The sequence below is a fragment of the Oncorhynchus mykiss genome, chromosome 10 (genome assembly GCF_057628025.1).
Source record: "Oncorhynchus mykiss isolate SJ-2025 chromosome 10, ASM5762802v1, whole genome shotgun sequence".
In the NCBI taxonomy this organism is placed as follows: domain Eukaryota; kingdom Metazoa; phylum Chordata; class Actinopteri; order Salmoniformes; family Salmonidae; genus Oncorhynchus; species Oncorhynchus mykiss.
This window is the reverse complement of record NC_143031.1, coordinates 28,516,786-28,533,649: the sequence shown is the minus strand read 5'-3', so window position 1 is coordinate 28,533,649 and position 16,864 is coordinate 28,516,786. Positions and strand designations below refer to the sequence as shown.

The window sequence follows — 16,864 nt, the reverse complement described above, 5'->3', positions numbered from 1 at the left end:
TTTTCAGCTGTCACTGCTGGTAGTATAAGTGGTCCTTTGTTCCTTGAGAGCCGTGAAAGGCCAGGCTTTAGGCCTCTCTGCTCACCCCCTCATCCCCTGCCTCCCCCTGCCTCTCAGGAACACATGACACAGTACTGTAACGTGAGGTCACCCCTTAGCCCTATAGCTACCTGAATCCAGACCCTTTGTCTCACCACCACTTTCTCTGCCCCCCACAAATCTCTCTTACAATCTCCACCAGGGTGAGCCTGACATCGGATCAATGAGTTCCTCTGGCATTTGATCCTCAGGGTTGTTTTTACCGTCAGAATACCACTTGAGAGAATTCAGGGGCAAAGTACCTGCCCTCGCAAGGCAATAAAGCAGTCAAAGCACAATTAAAAACTTTGGATACATTACATTTTTGCTAGTCTGGGTTTGTGTGTACTTAGACGTTTGTTCACTATTCCTCTAGGAGTTATTGATTACTGGCTTTATCAAATTAGCACACAAAAAACAGACGTGGTTGAAGGCCGTAATCTGCGCAGATCTTTCATTTACACACTGTGTGTGTGCGTGCCTGCTTGCATTTTAGGAGGTGTGTAATTGTTTTGCTAGTGTGTTTTCTCCTTCGCCCCTGGCTAAACCTCTGATCTTGTCTTTCACACCCCTAAACGATTCCTGTTGCATGTCCAAGAGCCTGAGTGGTTTTGGGTGGGAACCAAATTTCACATCAATCAATCAATCAATCAAATTTATTTTATATAGCCCTTCGTACATCAGCTGATATCTCAAAGTGCTGTACAGAAACCCAGCCTAAAACCCCAAACAGCAAGCAATGCAGGTGAAGAAGCACGGTGGCTAGGAAAAACTCCCTAGAAAGGCCAAAACCTAGGAAGAAACCTAGAGAGGAACCAGGCTATGTGGGGTGGCCAGTCCTCTTCTGGCTGTGCCGGGTGGAGATTATAACAAAACATGGTCAAGATGTTCAAATGTTCATAAATGACCAGCATGGTCAAATAATAATAAGGCAGAATAGTTGAAACTGGAGCAGCAGCACAGTCAGGTGGACTGGGGACAGCAAGGAGTCATCATGTCAGGTATTCCTGGGGCATGGTCCTAGGGCTCAGGTCCTCCGAGAGAGAGAAAGAAAGAGAGAATTAGAGAGAGCATATGTGGGATGGCCAGTCCTCTTCTGGCTGTGCCGGGTGGAGAATATAACAGAACATGGCCAAGATGTTCAAATGTTCATAAATGATCAGCATGGTCGAATAATAATAAGGCAGAACAGTTGAAACTGGAGCAGCAGCACAGCCAGGTGGACTGGGGACAGCAAGGAGTCATCATGTCAGGTAGTCCTGGGGCATGGTCCTAGGGCTCAGGTCCTCCGAGAGAGAGAAAGAGAGAAGGAGAGAATTAGAGAACGCACACTTAGATTCACACAGGACACAGAATAGGACAGGAGAAGTACTCCAGATATAACAAACTGACCCTAGCCCCCCGACACATAAACTACTGCAGCATAAATACTGGAGGCTGACACATCCAAATGATTTTGCCATGAGTGAGAGTTTTTGAGGTGGTGGGTGGGTGGAGGATGGGGCAGGGATGCCGTGTAACCAGATATCAATGTATATCTTTCATTTAATTAAATAAATACATCTGGAGTGAGTGGATGGATTAAAACGTGCTCACCTTACGGGAGTGTAATGAATGTCTCTCTGCTGGTGTGAAACTGAGACTGCAGCAGGGCAGCATCGGGATAGATGATAAAAAATTGCATAATATTTAGGTTTCTAGGGGGTTGGGACAGGCATAATATATGTTAATGGTCTGAGGCATACGTAGAGGAAGTAATATCAACCATGTTTCCTTTCCACAGTTTTTATGTGAGGAAAGTTCCAACTTAAAATTGTATAAATGCCGACAGATCATTTGTTCGTTCGACATGGTTGGATCTTTTAGTGTCTGTAAAATTAATTGCCGAGAAATGGAGGTGGAAATGCCATTTCGAAGTACAATTGGAGTCACACGATGACATGGTGTGTAGTCCTCCCACTACGACTCTGGAAACTATGCAGATTATTAAGCTACAGAGGAAATAAACTATGATGAACTTCACAGGGTTGTGAAAGTGAAGGTGATCTTGATGCTCATTTCCAATAAATATTGAGGGTCTTATTCTGGTCAATGCTTGACAGATACAAACATTCTTGCTCTTATCCATGATAATCTCATCATGTAGACTATAATTGTATTTCATTTATCTGTTATTTTACCAGGTAAGTTGACTGAGAACACATTCTCATTTGCAGCAACAACCTGGGGAATAGTTACAGGGGAGAGGAGGAATGAGCCAATTTTAAACTGGCGATTATTAGGTGACCATGAATGGTTTGAGGGCAAGATTGGGAATTTAGCCAGGACACCAGGGTTAACACCCCTACTCTTATGATAAGTGCCATGGGATCTTTAATGACCTCAGAGAGTCAGGACACCCATTTAACATCCCATCCAAAAGACGGCACCCTACACAGGGCAGTGTCCCCAATCACTGCCCTGGGGCATTGGGATATTTTTTTTGACCAGACAAAAGAGTGCCTCCAACTGGCCCTCCAACACCACTTCCAGCAGCATCTGGTCTCCCATCCAGGAACTGACCAGGACCAACCCTGCTTAGCTTCAGAAGTAAGCCAGCAGTGGTATGCAGGGTGGTATGCTGCTGGCCTTGGAAACACCACTAGCCTACCCACACAGTTTATCCACACTCGGTACATGAAAACTTAAGCAAAAAAAGTAAATTTTATCTGCAACAAGTCAGTTTGGTGGAAACACACCACTGGTGGGAAAATTAGCATATTTTTTTAATGCGTATTTTAAAATATTGGAATGAAAATCTGTTCGCCAAGTTGTTTCCTGAAAATGCAAAGCACATGGAAACGTTGTTGTGTTGTAGGGAGGGACCCGAGGCCAGAGTCTCAGAGCTGGGCCAATGTCTAAATGTATGGCCTCCGGGGGCATAGAGGGTGTGACACGAGTATGCCAGTGAGTCAAGAAGAGGGACCCGAGGTGCTAACATAAACAAACTCTTAACACCAAAACCAGAGGCGAGAAAACAATGATTTATTCATGACAAGAATAACTGGGGCAGTCTGAGGTCTGGAGGGAGACAGTCACTACCTGTCAGAAGCAGAGGGAGCGATTGGGTGGGGCGGCAGTGGTCAGTGGAGGGGTGGATGATGGTGGAGGATGATTCAGCAAGAAAAAAGTACTGTGAAATGTATTTCTGGGAAGAGTTGGGAGAGAATAATGAGATGTGCGAAAAGTTAAGAAAGTATTTCCCTTTCTAGCATGGAGAGGGAGAGAGAGAGAGATAGAAAAAGAAAAGGGAGAGAAGAGAAGAAAGTGTGAGACCAGAGAAGGCCCCTGGGGACCCAGGCCCTAGTAATGGCTTTTGACGCGCAATTTTTCCATAATTTGACGATTAATGTGTGGCAGATGCGCGTAATGCTTCTGTGCACGGAGCCAAGCCAGCAGAGGATGGAGCGGAGCGGGAGTGCTCTGGGCATGAGATAATGCCACAGAGAGGGGCCAGGGTTTATACGGCTGCCTGTTGCCACTCTGTGTGAGTATGGGTGTGAGTGTGTGGGTGGGTGTGTGTGTCCAAGTCCTACTAACGGATGTTTAACATCCCCTTTCTGCACAATTATTGCATCTCAAGGTCAAAGCACAGATAGCACACAGATACACTATATATACAAAAGTATGGGGACACCCCTTCAAATGAGTGGATTTGGCTATTTCAGCCAAACCTGTTTACTGACAGGTGTATAAAATCGAGCACATAGCCATGCAGTCTCCATAGACCACCATTGGCAGTAGAATGGCCTTACTGAAGAGCTCAGTGACTTTCAACGTGGCACCGTCTTAGGATGCCACCTTTCCAACAAGTAAGTTCGTAGAATTTCGGCCCTGCTAGAACTGCCCCGGTCAACTGTAAATGCTGTTATTGTGAATTGGAAACATATAGGAACAACAACAGCTCAGCCGCAAAGTGGTAGGCCACACAAGCTCACAGAGCAGGACAGCAGAGTTCTGAAGTGTGTGGCGTGTAAAAGCTGTCCTCGGTTGCATCACTCACTATCATGCCAAACTGCAACTGAAAGCAGCGTCAACACAATAACTGTTTGTTGGGAGCTTCATCAAATGGATTTCCATGGCCAAGCAGCCGTACACAAACCCAAGATCACCACGCTTAATGCCAAGAGTCTGCTGGATTGGTGTAAAGCTCGCCGCCATTGGACTCTGGAGCAGTGGAAATGCATTCTTTGGAGTGATGAATCACGCTTCGCCAACTGGCAGTTTGACGGACAAATCTGGGTTTGGGGGATGCCAGGAGAATGCTAGTGCTAACTGTAAAGTTTAGTGGAGGAGTAATAATGGTCAGGGGCTGTTTTTCATGGTTTGGGATAGGCCCCTTGGTTCCAGTGAAGGAAAATCTTAATGCTACAGCATACAATGACATTCTAGACAATTCTGTGCTTCCAACTTTGTGGCAACAGTTTGGGTAAGGCCTTATCTTGTTTCAGCATGACTATGTCCCCGTGCACAAAGTGAGGTCCATACAAAAATGGTTTGTTGAGATAGGTGTGGAAGAACTTGATTGGCCTGCACAGAGCCCTTACCTCAACCCCATCAAACACCTTTGGGATGAATTGGAACACCAACTGGAAGTCAGGCCTAATCGCCCAACATCACTGTCTGACCTCACTCTCACCCATGGTATTGTGGCTGAATGGAAGTAAGTCCCAGCAGCAATGTTCCAACATCTAGAGCAAAGCTCTTCCCCGAAGAGTGGAGGCTATTATAGCAGCAAAGGGGGACCAACTCCATATTAATGCCCATGATTTTGGAGAGATGATATGTTCAACGAGCAGATGTCCACATACTTTTGGTCATGTAGTGCAGCTATACGCAGAATTTATCTTTCTGCCCTTATGTTGGCAAGATCGAGACTTCCATATTGTTTTCTATTTTAGACATTCTAATACAATGTTACTCACAAAATACTCTGTTACCTGTGCCCATAAAAGGACATAATGAGCACCTCTTTTTCATAAATACTAGCTCTAATCCCGCTCAGGTTGTAAACATTATTGTGGCATTATTGGCTAGAGTGGGAGCTAATAGCATTGTTTTCATTTCTCCTGGCCCATGAAATAGATCAGTAAACATTTTCTCCCTCTAGCAACACATTTTACAGAGATTTGAACCACATACCTGTGATTTGTACCACTATATGTGTGATTGGGGCTTTGGATGTGTTTATGTGTGTGTGTGTCTGTCTGTGTGTGTGCTTGCATGCATACCTACAGTTGAAGTCGGAAGTTTACATACACCACTACATTTAAACTCTGTTTTTCATAATTCCTGACATTTAATCCTAGTAAAACTTCCCTGTCTTAGGTCAGTTAGGATCACCACTTTATTTGAAGAATGTGAAATGTCAGAATAATAGTAGAGAGAATGATTTATTTCAGCTTTTATTTCTTTCATCACATTCCCAGTGGGTCAGAAGTTTACATACACTCAATTAATATTTGATAGCATTGCCTTTAAATTGTTTAACTTGGGTCAAATGTTTTGGGTAGCCTTCCACAAGCTTCCCACAATAAGTTGGGTGAATTTTGGCCCATTCCTCCTGACAGAGCTGGAGTAACAGAGTCAGGTTTGTAGGCCTCCTTGCTCGCACACGCTAACCTGAAAGGCCGCTCAGCAAGGAAGAAGCCACTGCTCCAAAACTGCCATAAAAAATCCAGACTACGGTTTGCAACTGCACATGGAGACAAATATCGTACTTTTTGGAGAAATGTCCTCTGGTCTGATGAAACGAAAATAGAACTGTTTGGCCTTAATGACCATCGTTATGATTGGAGGAAAAAGAGGGAGGCTTGCAAGAACACCATCCCAACCGTGAAGCACGGGGGTGGCAGCATCATGTTGTGGGGGTGCTTTGCTGCAGGAGGGACTAGTCCACTTCACAAAATAGATGGCATCATGAGGTAGGACAATTATGTCCTACCTCATAGTCAACAACAAGACCCAGGCCCTCGCACGGTTCTGGCTGGGATCTTACCTCAGGACTCTGATGCTGATCCCAGTCGACCTGCGAGTCCCAGTCTCTTTCCTGCTACCCCAGCACTACGTCCAGCTCCAGAAGTTTTTAAGACATTTTAAACTGGAAAAAGAAACAGTCACGGTCCTAACACCTCAGCTCGTGCTGTATGGGGCGGGCCGAAGGCCCATTCCATCGAAGGCCTTCACCAAGCTCTGGCCCACCCTCACGTGCCTGAAGGAAGCACTGTGGTCCTCCCGTAACCTGCTGGTAGCGAAAAACATAGAGACCACCCCCCAGGCAGTGGCCATGGTAGCCACAGAAGCCCTGGGGAGGTACGGAAGGAAGGGGGCCTCGACCCCAGGCGAAGGGTCCCCCACAACACCCTAGGTCCCGGCGGCCACGGCCTGACAGCGCTGCGGCGCCTAGGGCGATGCGCCTAGGGGAGGGATCTCCTCTGGGCCCCGAAGGAAGGGACGATGATCTATTCAGAAGAGCAGGATGAGGTGAGCTTGATAAAGACTCACCCCGCTCCTGTACAAGGGACTGAAGACAGCCTTTTAACAAAGTGGCTTTTTAACATGTTTTTTATGTCTTAAAAATGTTTTACCCTTGTTAGATCATTAGTACACATTTTAAATGGCTTTTACAGATTTGATGTTTTTACAAGGAAAGTACTTTTATTCATGGTTGTTGTCATTGGTTTTAACAACATGTACTTTTTAACAAATTTAAATGTAACTTTCAAATGCTGTGTTTTATGCTTTGTTGCCGTTTTTATGTGTATCAATGATGTAAAAAATGTATGAGCTGTTTTTAAAAGGAAATGTGTCAATAAAACTTTTCAAAAAAATTAATAAAAAAAAAAATTATGTGGATATGTTGAAGCAACATCTCAAGACATCAGTCAGGAAGTTAAAGCTTGGTCGCAAATGGGTCTTCCAAATGGACAATGACCCCAAGCATACTTCTAAAGTTGTGGCAAGATGGCTTAAGGACAACAAAGTCAAGGTATTGGAGTGGCCATCACAAAGCCCTGACCTCAATCCTATAGAAAATTTGTGGGCAGAACTGAAAAAGCGTGTGTGAGCAAGGAGGCCTACAAACTTGACTCAGTTACACCAGCTCTGTCAGGACGAATGTGCCAACATTCACCCAATTTAGTGTGGGAAGCTTGTGGAAAGCCATCCGAAACATTTGACTCAAGTTAAGGCAATGCTACCAAATACTAATTGAGTGTATGTAAACTTCTGACCCACTGGGAATGTGATGAAATAAATAAAAGCTGAAAGAAATAATTCTATCTACTATTATTCTGACATTTCACATTCTTAACATAAAGTGGAGTTCTTAACTGACCTAAAACAGGGAAGTTTTACGAGGATTAAATATCAGAAATTGTGAAAAACAAAGTTTAAATGTATTTTGCTAAGGTATATGTAAACTTCCGACTTCAATTGTAGATTATTTTGTACCTGTTTCCTCCAGCATCTTGTCATTTAGCCTATCAGAAGCTTCTAAAGCCATGACATAATTTTCTGGAATTTTCCAAGCTGTTTAAAGGCACAGGCAATTTAGTGTATGTAAACTTCTGACCCACTGGATTTGTGATACAGTGAATTATAAGTGAAATAATCTGTCTGTAAACAATTGTTGGAAAAATGACTTGTGTCATGCACAAAGTAGATGTCCTAACCGACTTGCCAAAACTATAGTTTGTTAACAAGAAATTTGTGGAGTGGTTGGAAAACGAGTTTTAATGACTCCAACCTAAGTGTATGTAAACTTCCGACTTCAACTGTACGTGAATGCCCGCTTGTGTGTGTGAGCTTATCTGTGTGTGTATGTGCGTGAGGGCACACGCTTGCCTGTGTGTGTGTACACATTGAGTGCATTCCCCCCCAGCGAGTTGCCGGCCAGGCTCCGGATCTGAGCACAGCCCTCTAATCCAGTCTTCCTGTTTTGTGAAAGTGCTGCGCTGCAGAGGAGGAGATGGATTTATTTGATAATTAGGCAGATAATACCTTACAGCCAATTACCTGAAAGGGAGGCAGGAGGGGGCGGAAGAAGGATAAAGTAATAGGGGATGGGCTGGGAAGACTGTGGTTGAGCTGGGTTGGCCGTGAAGGATGGCGGACTGGGGGGGACGGGGCTCTTTCTGTGAAGAGGAAAAGAGTGGGGCACATGGGGATGTTTAGAGCTGATCTCTCATAAGTAACACTACTGCAGACTAGGTTCTCTTTGCTCCTAACAGAACTCAGCTAAGCGCACGATTGTGTTTGCATTCTACCTTAAAGTAACTGTTCAGTGTTTCCAGATTTCTATGAAATTGTATGTTAAAAACTGCTTTTTTGGGTTAGAATGGTGTGGGCAACAACATTATTTGGGTATGAGTTAACAGAATATGAACTTTTAAAAGTGAGATTTTCACTGGACAGTTACATTAAATAACTAAGCTGTAAAAAAGCACCAATATTACCAAGCCAAGCCAAGCTCAAAGTTGTTGTTGTTGTTCTTCACCGTGTTGAATCCACAGAGTTCAGGTTGAATCAAGATGAATAAGAAACTTGTATCCTTGCCGGACCACTCTCTGGTTGAATGAAAACAAACACTTAATTGAAGAATCCGGTCCACAGTTCCCACCTCTACAGTTGACCAATCACAGACGAAGGGGTGTAGACTTTGGCTACCGAACTTCAACCTGCCTCAAGAAAACATTTTGTGTGTGCGAACAGCCGGAAAAAATCTGTCGAACAGAAAAACGTCACAAAATTTCATTGGAATCAATGGGCAGAACGGCCCGCCACATTTCAACTCGATAGAATGCGGCGGCCTTTAGAGGAACTGTTTTAGTGAGGAGAGAGACCGACCGACAGACAGACAGACAGACAAAGGGAAATAGAAAAACTAGAGAGAGGGGGGGGGGGGAGAGAAAGAAAATAGACATTTGTCTGCTATGTGGAGAGAGAGGGTGTAGGTTTGTGACTGCCTAGTCTGTACAGTAATTAGCTGTCTAATGCAGACCTGTCAACATCCAGGAGACACCAGAGTCTCTAGCAGAGACCCAGAGAGTCTCTGTGGCTTCCCCAGTCCTGCACCAAGTCCCTGAGCCCCAGCCCACGACGCCCCCTGAGCCCCAGCCCACTATCAATTATACTGCACACATATGGCAACAGGCTCCAGCGCACCCTACAAAAATACTGTCCCATCTGCACATGGTTTCTAATGTGGTCACATAAAGCACTAGCAGGCACCGTGGAGGATTGAGGCATCTGGGACTCAAACTGAAAGGTCCAATGCAGACGCTGTTATTTCAACATCAAATCATTTCTGGCTAACAATGAAGGTTTTACTGTGATTGTTTTAAATTCAAATTGTCAAAAAGAAACAAAAAGAAACAAAAAAAAGCTTCTTAGCAAAGAGCAATTTGTCAAGCAAGAATTTTGCTGTGACTGTCTGGGAGTGGTCTGAGTGGGGAAGGGAAAAATGAGATGTTTGGAACTTTCTTATATATATTTTTTTCTTATTGTTTTATTTTCTATTACATAAAAAAAAAAAACGTTTACCTCTTTTTCTCCCCAATTGGTAGTTAGTTTTGTCTCATTACTGCAACTCTTGTACGGACTCGGGAGAGGTGAAGGCCGAGAGCCTTGCGTCCTCCGAAACACAATCCAGCCAAGCTGCACTGCTTCTTGACACAATGCCCACTTAACCCAGAAGCCAGCCGCACTAATGTGTTGGAGGAAACACTGTACACCTGGTGACCGTGTTAGTGTGCATGCACCCGGCCCGCCTTTGGAATCGCTAGAGCGCGATGGGACAAGGACGTCCCTGCTGGCCAAACCCTCCCCTAACACGGATGACGCTGGGCCAATTTTACGGCGCCCCATGGGTCTCCCGTTCGCGGCCAGCTGCGACAAAGCCTGGACATGAACCAGGATCTCTAGTGGCACAGCTAGCAACTACGATGCAGCACCATTCAGGAAGCCCTCTTATTGCCTGTCACTAGGCAGTCCAAAACTCCATCCCACCAAAACAGGCTGAACTTTTCAAACAGTGCTTACACTACGAGGGCATCATAATTTTCATAGTTTCACATTATTATTCCATCATCATAGTGTGGAAATATAAATAAAACACATGAGAATCGTGTTTTTGACTGCACTGGGCCTTTAAAGTCAATCAAATGAATCATTCATTGACATTGACAGAGTCTTCCTGGTAGTAATACGATAGAAGTAATAATAGTAGTATTAGTAGCAGTAGTCGGTTTTTACAGTACCCAAAACCTACTGTAACCTATATAATTAATTTGACTATGGGAAAATGAACTACTGTGTTGTACCGCAGACCAGTTTTGATTCACTTGATCCCAGAAATTACTTATTAAATCATTTGGCTTTGGCCGTTATTAAAGTACCACAACCCTAACTAAGATAGCTGGGGTATATTTGTTATGATTCCTATCCTGATGGTGATGTCAAAGATAGTTGATTGCATGCTAATTCCCTGCGAAGATAAGTCATGTGTGCTGGTATGGGAGGAGCAGTGGGACGTCCTGTCTCAGTAACATTTGCTGTTTATGTTTGTTCTTTTCACCTTCCCTGTGAGGACTTCAGCTGGCCGAGAACTTTACAGATGGTTTACCCAGAGAGCCTGGTTGCATCATACAGACATTCTCCCTCCTTCACTAAAAGTTACCTTAAGTAAACACACTATTTAAGGTTCCACTGTTCCATTTTTTTTTGGAATGACAAAGTGTCTGAGCCTACTTGTCATTCTCTGGAGGTTAAAGTGATGGATTTAGTTAACTTAGTCCAACAGATAGTAAAATAGGTGCCCTAAAAATGGCCAGGCCCAGCGTTGATATATTTATACCACTTATAGGGGTTCTTATGTTGATATTTCAACACTGGAGTGCTCAGCCCTCGGATGCTTTGATTTGTATTGGTGCCAGATTTTGATTTATAGCTCTCCAAGGCAATGTACTGTAACCCGAACCCGGGTCCATAAAAGAAAGACATTTATTTTAATTTAAGTTTCTTAACACAAAAGTTTCATTAAGAAAATGCCTGACTTCTTAAAGAAATGTTTAGCTTTCATAAAAACTTTTTTTTCCACCCTAAAGAGATTTGGCTTGATTGTGGGAAGTCTATTCTTTCTTTCTTTCTTTCTTTCTTTCTTTCTTTCTTTCTTTCTTTCTTTCTTTCTTTCTTTCTTTCTTTCTTTCTTTCTTTCTTTCTCTCTCTCTCTCTCTCTCACTCTCTCTCTCTCTCTCTCTCTCTCTCAATTAAATTTTAATTCAGTAGACTTTGAATTACTTACATTGTCAAAGTATACATATAACAACAATAAATAATAATAGTAGTAGTGGAAATGGGATTACCATTAACAGCAACTGCAACAACAATATTAATGAGAATAACAATACATTAAAGCAATAGTATTAGACCAGTCTCAACATGACTGAGAAGCCTCATTATGTGGTATGAAAGCCAATGATCACCTGATCCCCATCTCTCTCTGTCTCTGTTTCTCTCTCTCGCTCTCGCCCTCTCTTTCTCTCTCTGGGATCTGTTCCAGAACCGTTTCCCCTAAACGGAGGCAGCCATTTCCTTGAGGTTTGGGTTGAATTGCATTATTGGCACTTTTTAAAATCTTTTGGCCCCTGATTCACACACAGAACACGACACATTCTGAGCACAAGGCCAATGGTATCATGGCGTCTTGGCGTTTGACAGTTTTACAAATGTTTACGTGACCTCCATTGTACCCTGACGGTGGAGCGACAGGAGTCGCTCTCACGGGTTGTCAGTGTTTCAGTTTGGCTCTCTGGTGCCATCACAGCTCCGTGCTGCTCACACTGCCTGATAGAGCGAGGCCGCAGAGACAGGATTACCGCAGGCTGTGTGTGAATAGGTGGCAGCCGGGCCAGATCCCCGCTCAGATTGCAGCAGGCCCTCCCAAAACATTTCTCACACACACACACACACACACACACACACACACAAACACACACACACATTCATTCTCAAATACATTCAACCACACACACACTTAGACGCACACACACACACACACACACACACACACACACACACACACTTCACTTCCCCTCTCCATATCTCCCCCCAGGACCATGCGTGAAATCCAAGCCAAATCAATTACTATCTCCCCTGGCACCCTCTCGAAATTACAAAGCAATAAATAAGTCTGGTGCTGGAGAAAGTGTGAAGGAGATATGGGGCCTCCTGTCTATGGTCAACTGAAGATGGTGACCTCCAACCCAACCCCTCCCTATCTCCTCCCCTAACCCCTCTCTACCTCCACCCCCAACCCCTCTCTCTCCCATTCCTTTCCCCTCTCCTCTCTCTCACTGCCTCTCCCTCACTCCCCTCTTCATGCCCTCTCCGTCTCTGTTTACATCTCCCTCTATCATTCTCTCCTTCCCTCTTTCCCTCCCTCTCTTTCATGGTAACCATAGCTGAGGGTCCCCTGATCCCTCAGTCGTGCGTTGGAGCTCCTGTTTCTGTGGGCTGTGTTGTCTGTGACCTTCGGCCCCGCTTCAGGTTATGTGATCCAGTGTGTAGCAGGCTCCCTTCCTCTCCCATGGCACACTCAGGGAACCTGGCCTTTATCCATCTTCCCACAGTGACATCACTCACGACACCCTTTTCGTGCTATCATTGTCTGGGCTGGTCTACCTGCCTGTTTGGGAGAACAGTGGTGGTAGAATTCTTAGTATCTTTTTCCTTCGTCATTGGGAGCCTTATTCGTCTCTCTGTCTCTCTCTTCCCCTCAAATGTTTTCCATAATTCATATGATCAATTATGTAGCTCCCAGACTTCAATAATGGAATTTGGGTTTGCATTTGTCTTAATTGGTGGTTTTGGCATCTGCTAATGTGTTGAAACTCAGCTAAAATTATTATGCCTTTTGGTCAACTTTTTCCCTAGCTTATGTATTTAACCACTCATCCAGCTGTGCCATAGCCAACCCATGGAATTTACCACACTTTCAAACACTGTCACATTTTCTCCATTCTCCCAGGCCATAAAGTCTTAAAAACCAAGCTCTCTACTTTGAGAGCAATATGATGTCATCTTCAATTACCTGACGCCTCCAAGGAGTGTGTGTGTGAGCAAAGTGAGGGAATGTAAGTGTGAGGTAGAATCTCCAGTTGATTTGAATATGCGTGGCCATCCACTACTTAACAGATAGTGCTGTGTTATTTTAGTGTTGACCCCACTTCCTGTGTCCACACACACCTTATCAGTCCGGCCTCTGTGTGTAGACAAGTATAAACACATACTGTCCCAGTATTTCCTGATAGCTTCCGGGGATACGGAGATTGTGGGACAGGAGATAATGGGACACTAACCTCATTTCCAGACACTAGTGGACCAACGTGGCAAACTTAGTCTGCGTTAGCCAATACAGATATCACGGCTCAGGCTAAGACCCAGATGCAGACACAGGAGGCGGATAGTAAGAGTCTCAGATTTTATTACGGTACAAGGGGCCGGCAATCGGTAGGTCAAGGCAAGCAAAGAGTCGTAATCCAAATCAGTGTCAGGCAGGATCTGTTGTCAGGAAAGGCAGAAAGGTTAGAACTGGGAAGACTGAAAACAGGAGACAAAGGGCTGTGAGACAGGGGTTTAATTCTAGATACATGGAAAGTGTGATATATACGGCGGGTGCGGGGCAACAGAAGGAGAACAGCAGAGGGGCTAAGGACTTTAGAGATGGGAAAAGGGCCGATACAACGGGGGGAAAGTTTGCGGGACTCCACCCGGAGGGGCAGATCCCGAGTGGAAAGCCTGCTCAAGACGGTAGTGGGAGCAGGGGTCTGGTGGCGGTCCGTCTGTCGTCGATACCTGGAGGGGGTCCGGACTCTCTTTCCAGGTACGGAGACAGCAACTGACAAACATCTGGGCAGAAGATATTCTGACCTCTTCCTCTTGCTTCGGGAAGAGCGGGGACTGAAATCCCAGGGAACACTCAAAAGGCGAGAGACCAGTAGTAGAACAGGGAAGAGTGTTGCAGGCATATTCCACCCACACGAGTTGCTGGCTCCAGGTGGTGAGACTGGTGGAGACGAGGCAATGAAGAGTCGTCTCCAGGCCCTGATTGGCTCGCTCCAACTGGCCGTTTGACAGGCAATGAAAATCTGAGGACAGGCTGGCTGACGACCCAATGAGGGTGCAGAATGCCTTCCAGAACCGGGATGAGAGCTGGGGACCTTGTCGACCGGAAGTCCATGGATCCGGAAGACGTGCTGCAACATGAGCTGGGCCGTCTCCTTAGCTGAGGGCAACTTAGGAACGGGGATAAAATGGGTGGCTTTGGAAAACCTATCCACCACCGTAAGGATGGTGGTGTTGCCATCTGATGGAGGGAGACCCGTCCAAGGATATATGGGACAGGGACGGTGAGGAACAGGGAGTGGTTGAAGATTGGTTGAAGAACATTTTCGGACAAAAGCCAAGGTCCGATAGGAGCCAGGATGACAGGTGAGTCTCGAGAAATTTGCCCATTCCAGGACCGGAGTACATGCAGAGTCCGGGACAAACATCTGGTTAGCCGGGCCCTCCCTGGGGAGAGTGCATAAGGGTTCACATTCTTGGACTCCAGACAGTAGGAGATAGTGAAATGGAAAGAGTGAATAACAGGACCCATCTCACCTGCCTGGAGTTGAGGCGCTTGGCGGTGCAGAGATTTTCCAGGTTCTTAGGGTCTGTCCACACCAAGAATGGATGTTCAGCCCCTAACCAGTTACTCCACTCGTCCGACGCCATCTTAACTGCAAGTAATTCTCAATTTCCCACGTCATAGTTCCTTTCAGCGGGGTTAAGACGATGGGAAAGGAAGGTGCAGGGATGCAGCTTCTGGTCCTTGGCAGAACGCTGGGACAGGACAGCCTCCACTCTGACGTCCGAGGCGTCGACCTCCATCACGAACTGACGGTACGGGTCCGGATAGATTAAGATGGGAGCTGTAGTGAATTGCTGCTTGAGGTCTGAGAACGCCCGGTCAGCTGCTGGAGACCATATGAACTGAACCTTGGGAGAGGTGAGTGCAGAGAGGGGGGAAGCAAGGGTGCTGTAACCTCAGATGAAACGACAGTAGAAATGAGCAATCCCCAGGAATCTTTGTAGCTGCACTCTGGATGTGGGTTGAGGCCAATCCACCACCACTCTCACCAGGGTCCATCTGAATATTCCCTGCAGCGATGACGTATCCTAGGAAGGAGATGGTGGAGCGGTGGAACTCACATTTCTCTGCCTTCACGAAAAGCTGCTTCTCCAGGAGATCCTGGAGGTGATCCTGGATCCTGGAGGTCGATACATGGATGCAGCGGGGGAGGCAGATGGATGCATAACCCTGCAGCGAGAAAGTTCTCAATGTACACTTTCATTGCTTTGGTCTGGATTTGAACTGGTCTCCCCACAACAAGGTAACATAGAGGGGGTAACGAGTAGTGAGAGATTGGAAACTCCCCGTACAGCTCCCCAGTGTACTCGTACCAACTGATGAGCCTGGTCTTTTAATGGGCAGGTAGATAAGAAATGCCCCGTAGCTCCACAATACAGACAGCCCTTAGTGTTCAGTCTGCGTAAGCGCTCAGCAGGAGACAATCTAGCCCTGCCCAGATGCATGGGCTCTGGAGATGACGAGGCGACAGCTTTTGTGATTTCTGAGGGAACTCGGGTGACACTGGATTCTCTGGGAAATGTAGCCCAGGGAATTCTGGGATTCCTCGGAGGTGAGGGAGAATTTGAGGACGAGCGAGGGTACACAGGGAAAATTCCCCTCTCCCTCCTACGTTCCCGTAGCTGCCCATTGATCTGGATGGTCAAGTCTATGAGGGAGTCGAGGTCCATGAGCAGCTCCAGGGCTGCGAGCTCGTCTATAATCACGTCCGATATTCAGTGAAGGAACATGTCGAACAGAACTTCCAGGTTTCAGGCACCCTCAGCTGCCAATGTGCAGAAATCCACACTACAGAAGTCTTGACGTAGTTGGAGCAGCTTACGAACAGCCTCTCTCCCAGACAACAGAGAACCAAACACTTTTCATTCCTCTGCCACAAACACTTCCAGACTGAGGCAAATGGTGGACTGTTGCTCCCGCACTGCTGTAGCCCCGGCGAGGGCCCTCCCGGACATCAGCGTTATCAAGTACGCTATCTTCGAGCGGTCCAAGGGGAACAAAGAAGGCTGCAGCTCGAAGATGAGGGAGCACTGGGAGAGAAACGCCCAGCCGGTTCCAGAATCTCCAGCGTCGCTTGTGGCAGGGTTGCTAAGAGTCTGGGGGATTACTGCTGTGGCTTGCTGCCTAGTTGGGAATCCGTGGAATTGCTCTAGCAGTGTATTGAACGCATGGTCATGGCGTTCTGCCTTTCCAGGTTCTTAGGGTCTGTCCACACCAAGAATGGATGTTCAGCCCCTAACCAGTTACTCCACTCGTCCAACGCCATCTTAACTGCAAGTAATTCTCAATTTCCCAAGGCTGCAGTAACTCCTTGTGTCTTCCAATGGTGGCTTCTTGGGAGGAGACAGCGTTGCGGAGCTGGTCCGAGTCTGCTAGGTCAGTCATGGCTAGTTCGTACTATCACGACTCAGGTTAAGACCTAGATGCAGACACAGGAGGCAGATAGTACAAGTCTGAGAGTTTAAGTACAAGGGGCAGGCAATCGTTAGGTCAAGGCAGGTAAGAGTCGTGATTCCAAATCAGAGTCAGAAAGGTACAGGACAGCGGGCAGGATCA

The 16,864-nt window shown here is 46.0% G+C and overlaps 1 long non-coding RNA gene across 1 annotated transcript; it reads right to left on the bottom strand.

The window, feature by feature from the left end:
- Positions 1 to 720: 720 nt before the first annotated feature.
- On the bottom strand, positions 721 to 8,929 carry LOC149979978 (uncharacterized). Its single transcript, XR_016483640.1, has 3 exons — positions 8,574 to 8,929; positions 8,134 to 8,252; positions 721 to 1,364 (listed from the first exon to the last, which is right to left on the bottom strand). It is a non-coding gene; the product is annotated as an uncharacterized LOC149979978 (long non-coding RNA).
- Positions 8,930 to 16,864: the final 7,935 nt, after the last annotated feature.